Source organism: Mercenaria mercenaria, chromosome 2 (assembly GCF_021730395.1).
Source record: "Mercenaria mercenaria strain notata chromosome 2, MADL_Memer_1, whole genome shotgun sequence".
Lineage (NCBI taxonomy): Eukaryota > Metazoa > Mollusca > Bivalvia > Venerida > Veneridae > Mercenaria > Mercenaria mercenaria.
This window is the reverse complement of record NC_069362.1, coordinates 7,428,249-7,435,720: the sequence shown is the minus strand read 5'-3', so window position 1 is coordinate 7,435,720 and position 7,472 is coordinate 7,428,249. Positions and strand designations below refer to the sequence as shown.

Sequence of the window (7,472 nt, the reverse complement as noted above, 5' to 3'; positions counted from 1 at the left end):
TAACATCTACGCCCCTGTATCCTCATGATCCTGATCAAATATGGCTGCAAGGCATCAATGTCTATTATTGTCACGAACAGATGTAGATGGTAAATTGAATAAAATGATTACCATTATTTGATCTTGTCGAAGTCCTAATATGTTATAAATAACGTACATCTTTAAACCTTTTTATTATTGATGTAATTTTAATAACTTTAATTGCCAAACTACCAAGGGCGCTGTAGAAGTTTCGAATATGTATTTTGTATAATTTGTCTCATTATTTCAGATAATAATTGCCTCCAAATGTGCGATATGCATCAATTTTAGTCAGTCCTTCACAGGGTACAATAGCATTTCTTTGTGAGGTTACCTGGTTTTTGTTTGAAACAATGGTTAAGTATAACAGTGCTGTATGAAATAAATTATAAACAAATAACAGAACCATAAATGAGGGGAAACCTTTAAATAGGTATATTGTTCGTCTTACCTTTGGAAAATAGTAGCAGACAAGTTACGATTAACGTAAATAGACAGAATAGTTTTGTGCGAGGATTATTGAATGACAATTTTCTTTTCAAGGATCTTCAGGGTACGTCTGAAATAAAAAAAATAATTAAAGTTGGATATACATACATCTACATTCATTGTACGTTATAAAGTACCTATTACTTTTCTGACCCAATACCAATGAATTTTAGTTAGACAAAGAAAATTACACATGTCTAAAAAGTTTGTATTGGTAGTCTTTGTAAAAGAAATTGTTAGACATTCCTGTCTTCTGTAGAATAAAATGCTGGTTAAACTTTGAAAACTGGAAAAATATGCATGAACATCGCAACAAAAGATCAGTTGATGTTATTGAAACGCGGTTTTGGATTGGTTAAGAAACTTAAGAGTCAATGAGATATAGCTAATTGCATAAAAAGGTAATATTTACAATCATAAAATTAGAGTAAAAATCAAGATACATACCATATGTTCTGTAAATTCTGGAATATAATATAAGTATCTGACTTAATGCATGACTGTTTTATTTGTCAGTTTAGAATTGTAGGTGTCAGTTGGTATTTGGTCTCAAAATGTCATTCAACAAGTAGGGTAGGAATGTTTGAAGAAAAAATGCAAAAAATGGATCGATTTTAAAAGCCTACATAAAATTACTATTTTTGGTGTCTAATGTTTTAAATAAGAAGCTGTCTGAGGACAGGGCAGATTAAGGTAGTAAGATCTTTCCGGTATTTCTTAACATCAAAATATTACCAGTTTGGACATTTAACATTTGATGGGTATACATTATCATTGCGGATTTAAAAATATTTATCTTTAAAGAGAGAATGTATACTCTTTGGATATATAACATCCAGTTTGGAATTCATGAGGAATTTGGAATCATTACAGATATAAAGTTAACCAGGACATGACTTGGACTATTTTTGTATATTATAATTTGATTTTACGGCTAGTTAAAATGTTCAAGGTTTGTAAATTGTTACTTTTCAAATTAAAGATTGTTATTGTTACTAATAGCTGATTTCTTATTCTGTTACCTTTTTTACTTTAAGTAACAAGCAATTATAAACCTTAGACCTAACATTTGACAGAATCATTTCTTATAATAAAAGCCTGTGGGTGCCAGACCTAAACCAAGACTTATCGCATTGTTTATTCTAGTATCAATATATTATAGAAAAGAAACTAGTCAAGGCACTTACTATGTCGAAATCCTCTATTTAACATGAACAGAATTTCCAACGCAAAATTTATTTTTATACGCAGCCATATGTTTACGATATTAGGTAACTAATGATGTACACTGACTGGTCAATCAATAAACACATGTTTGAACTTTGGTCCGAAGTTGGGATTACGCAATGGAATATGGCAATGTCGTCGAATACAGCCGAGAGTTTGCTCAAGTCTCACTTTAATCGCTACGTACACGTAAAGGTTTCTATTCACATGGAAACTATTAAGCGATCGAGGGACTGATAGGGTCAAGGACTTCTGGTTTGTCCATTTGGTAGCTTAATATATAAATGGAGACAATTAGGTATTTTCTAAAAAGACTCAAACCATGATACTCCTTTTTGTTGCTTTTTTTTGTTGGATTCAGCGTGAAACCTCAAATGGCGAGTTTTCAGCTAATACCTCAGGTGCTCATCCGGGCATTATTTCAGGCACGAGCAGGCACCTGGGAAGAACCACCGACCCTCCATATGCTACCTGAATGAGATTCTAGCCTTCCTTAAGCATATTTGTAATGGGGTCGCATATTTCACTATATATGTTTCCTTTTATCATACTACTATATTTATCATATAGGTACTCAATGTTGTCATTTGAGCCGCGCCATGAGAAAACCAACATAGTGTCCAGACTAGCCTGAACATTCGCGCAGTCTGGTCAGGATCCATGCTGTTCCCTTTCAAAGTCTATTGCAATTAGAGAAACCATTAGCGAACAGCATGGATCCTGACCAGACTGCGTGGATGCGCAAGCTGGTCTGGATCCATTCTGGTCGCAAACGCACTATGTTGGTTTTCACATGGCGCGGCTCATTTAATTTTTTATCACAAGTTTGATGCCGTGGGAGTACCATAAAGCCATTACATAATATTGGTATTACACTACTGTAATAAAGCTTTGACGATGACGTCGTTTTAATAGCATGAGACGTTAGTTAAAAGAAGTAAATGCTATCCGTTTAAAAAGCTGTTTCATTTCCTGAAATTCTCCAATTGATGGTACATCTCTATTTTATATTTTGTATACATATTGTAATGTTACATTATAATAAAATGCATCAAAAGACATTGAACATGGTTGTGTTATTAACTGCAGTTTTTGCTGCAGTTTATGTTATTTAAACCAAAATCAATGAACAAAATCCTTTGGAGTTCATATCTATAATAATTAAATCGACTGTGAAGTAACATATCATTACGTAACGTTGCTTAAAACATTATCAAAATTTTCAATTCTAATCTTAATAGGTTATCATAATAAACATTTACTTTTACGATTGATGAAATAAGTATTACAGAGCAACATTATGTAGCGCACTTTTACAGGTAAAATGTATGAAAGTAATAAAATAATATGATTTTAGCTAATCAATGTAAATTGAAGCTTTTATTTAGTTAGTGTTTAGTAAGCCACGTATAATATCAAAGCTGAAAGGACCATTGTAAAACATCCTTAAGAGTCTTTTATCAAAACAAAAAATACACATATAATGAATCATGATAATATTCAGTGTAAAAGATCTCAGGCTGCTCAATTCGTACATATATCGCTTAGTAAATGGGTATTTAAAACATAAAGAAACATCCTGGCGGGAGTTTGGTCATTTGATTGTTTTTATGGTCGAGTTATTATAAAACAAAATTCCAAACTCCCCCTCAAGTAAGCTGTTGTGTACTACAGTGAATTTAAGTTAGTATACTTTAGAGTAGTCTTGTGTACTTTAGTATACTTCAGTGTACTTTATTTCACAACAGCGGATGTGAAGTGCTGTTTAGCGGCCGTAAAAAGTCGCCCCGACTTCATCTCAGTGTTGTTATATTTTCTTGTCCTTCGGAATCATTGATTTCAACTCATTTACATTAGAAGATTGAATACTGCTTCAGCCGATGCTAGGGGGCGTGGACAGTGTTGCATTTTCCATTTCTGCTCGTGAACAGACAAATCGAGTCTTCAATTTTCACTGTTTGCCTTGTTCTCGGTGCTTCCGAGGGACCTACTTTTCAGATTTTATTGAGTAAAGAGTTAGAGCAACGGGAACGAATCGACCATCTACTTCTGAACCAGAAGGCCGTAATAAAACTCAATGAGGACTTATTGCGGTTTCTTCTGCAAACATCTGGTTAAAACAAGAAGTTAGGACTTTTTTCAAGATCAAAGAAGAATTAACCAAAACGTAAGTTTCAAGCAAAGTTGGACTATTTTCTGGACAATTACTGACACTCTTTCTAAACTCTTACCTAATCCCAACTGCTACACATGTAAACAAATCGCATATTGGAACAGTGTGCAAAACTGTTATTATCATTATTTATTTATTTAAATATTCAATATGCTCTACAATGTGAAGACTGAACAGGCAATACTCGCATATTAATGGTATACCAGTTTTATTTTAAATCTTCCTCTAAATGTTTAATTTAATGCATGACTGCTGCATCTGCATTTTGACAGGTTTTTGATAAATGTATCTACCCAAACATTGCAAATATTTCAAGTTTTCTCACGCAAAACGTAATTATTTTAGTTAACGTAAAGATCTCATATTGGCAAACGCAAATTCAAACTGCATAAATTGCCAAATAGTATTTAGGTATCCAGATTTGGATATAGATTGATAGTTTTAATTGCAATCATTAAAAGTCTTCAATATCACGCCAAGTGTTATATCAAGCGAAACTTTGATCTTACTCGAGATATTTGCTAATCATTTTGTTCTCCTGCTGCTCTCTTGATTTACCATAAAACACATGTCATTTGAAACTTGAATAGCAGAGTGAAATGGGTGTCTTATTTTTTATGCAAACACATTTTCCGACATGCCCGGGCCTGCAGATTATCCGAGAAAATGAAAACATAAAAATGCCAAATATGCAATAAAAATCGAAGGGTAAGAGGGGTTTAGGCTGTAGGGGCTAATGAATCAGACACCAATATTGAACATGTAATTAGAGTTTATTTATTCTGTTTCCATTATTAAAAAAACAGATGCCAGTAGTTTTAATTATTTTCTCGCTCGTATACCACCGCCCCACAAATTATTGCCCCGCAACTTTGTTAAGGTTGGCAAATAGACAGTACTCGCGCCGAAAGAAGGGGTTGTGAATGGAATGTCATGATCAAATTACGCGGACGCGATTCGAACCCGCGACCTCTAGGTTAGGAGGTCCAACGGTACTTCTTAGGTAGGATTTACAGGTTTTTTTACCAAGAGAAGAAGGGGCCCAGGCCTATTAACGGCCCCTATTATGGAGAGAAAAAAAACCCTGATTTAATTCCACCCTTACACCTCGGTGCCTCTCAACAATCTGTGAATCTAATGCATTATTGAAAAAAAACTGTTTATTTATTAAAGTTTGAAAGTATTGGAAGACTAGACTGTGCTATAAAATATGTTTCATAGTACAAAATGCATATCTTGAAGTGCGTATACAGGTTATTTTCAAGTTGAATAAATCTGTTTAATAAATAATGAATTACTACATTTTATCGGTGAATAAATATAATCAGAACTTCGGGTGGGTAGCACGGGTGATTTATTTATTCGCATCAAAACGATTGCCTACATTTTATCCATCAACAAAATATAGCAACATATTTTTTATCAGTCACTGTGAGTGATGTAGGTTTTCTATTTCTTTTATTATTATTATTCAGCATAAAATAAACAGAATGTGTTTGTTTTGAGTGGATATGGAATATCACATAGAGAACTGATACAATTTTAACATTTTAACTGGCGCTACCTGCTCATGAAAATATTTAATTGCATCCACTGTCGATATGATATAATCCATATCTACTCAAAACAAACAAATTCTGTTTATTTTTTGCTGAATGCTAATAAAAGAAATAGAAAGCCTATATCACTCGCAGTGTGACTGATATGGAACTGACAAAATTGATGTTAGGTCAGTCATACTTAGTTATGATGACTTAGTCACAAACTGAATTTTGATCTCTTCTTGTATGTTTTTATTGAATTAAACTCATCCGCTTAGCATTGGTTTTATTCCGCCAGAATGGCTCAGAATGCACCACAGACACTCCAATTTTTCAAAACTTTTGTGGAGAAGAGACCCTCACACACCCTACAAAAGTCGCTGCAATCGGGCCTGCAATTTATAAAATGCCAGCTATGCCCATGTAATATTAATACTAGCAAAACAACGGTAATGTTTAATTCTATGTAAATGTAATCTGAAAAGTAGATCCCTCGGAAGTACCGAGAACAAGGCAAAAAGTGAAAATTGCAGACTCGGTTTGATAGAGTCTGTTCATGAGCAGTAATTGAAAATGCAACACTGCCCACGCCCCCTAGCACCGGCTTAAGCAGTATTCAATCTTCGAATCTAAATGAGTTGAAATCAATGATCCCGAGAGACCAGAAAATATAACAACACTGAGATCAGTAATTTGGATACATTGAAATTTATGATTAGTCTCTTTCATGCTTGAATGTTACAGTCATTGCATTTGCATTCATCTTTCTTGCACTGAAGATGTGAATCTAACTTTTAGCAACACATATCTTAAATAAATAGTGCTTACCTGAAGTTTGTATTTTTAGATCCAGTGCCTACATCTTAAGAGGCGGATGATTTAAAAGGCTTATTCATAAAATGGTTAAACCTACACGTATTACACCGACCGCGTAATTTACCTTGTATGAATAACGTTATAAATAAATAAAATGTTTTATAATCTTGCGAAATGCAATCCACGATTTGCTTCACAAAATACTGTCTGTACTTGTATTCATAGATTATACAATGACTGCAGCAAATAGAATATAATAAACAAAGTATACGATACGATGCTGACTGCATTATTGCTCTTTATATCTGATAATTCACTATAACCCTGTTGTTGTTATCATTTTAGTTTACATAGAACAAAATATGGCTAAAACTGGGACATTTGAAATGTTTTACATAATCTGTATTTAGTGTTGTTCGTATTTTAAATAGGAAGTTTGGGTTTAGTATCTCATTAATGTATTTGATTATTGTAATTTTCATTATTCTCAACTTGTGAATCCATGCACACACTGATTGATGATTGCGCAATGCCAGTATTTATTTGAAAATAGAAAGATTTTTTTCATATGACTTCCTCCTGAATATCATTCAAAAGGTTTTTATTAGTCCCTTACCGGTGAAACACCGGAGAGGACTATAGCAATGCCCTCCGTTCGTCTCTCCCTCCGCATATCTGGACCTTTCAATTACTAGTACTCAAAAAGTATTCAAGCTAGGTTCATAAAAATTGATATGTAAATATAGGGCAATATGTAGATCATTTATGTACATGATGTATGCTTGTAGGTCATAACTTTTATATGCAATGATAGTTTGAATTAGTGCTACACAAATGTTCCCCATGATGAGACAATGTGTAAACACATGATCTATGCTTGTTTGTTAAGGGTCAATGTCACTGTTTAAGGTCAAGTAAAAATTTGTTTCCACTCCATAACATTTATATGCATTAAAGGATTTTCTTACCACTGCAAGCAAATGTTCCTCGTGACCAGACAATATGTCTCATACATGACCCAGTCATGGAGGCCTGAGGTCATGGTCACTATGAAATTGAACTACAACTAGTTTTTGTTATATAGCTTCTAAATGCATTGAAACATTTTTATATATACTCACACATATGTTCCCAATAACCAGATGATATGTTGCCTATGTCACTTGCATCACCAATGCCTTTTAATCAGATATCAAAGTTACCAT

At 33.6% G+C, this 7,472-nt stretch overlaps 1 long non-coding RNA gene across 1 annotated transcript; it reads right to left on the bottom strand.

Moving 5' to 3' along the window:
* Window positions 1-478: 478 nt before the first annotated feature.
* On the bottom strand, window positions 479-6,377 carry LOC123563109 (uncharacterized). The gene is made up of 3 exons (XR_008366972.1): window positions 6,280-6,377; window positions 958-974; window positions 479-580 (listed from the first exon to the last, which is right to left on the bottom strand). It is a non-coding gene; the product is annotated as an uncharacterized LOC123563109 (long non-coding RNA).
* Window positions 6,378-7,472: the final 1,095 nt, after the last annotated feature.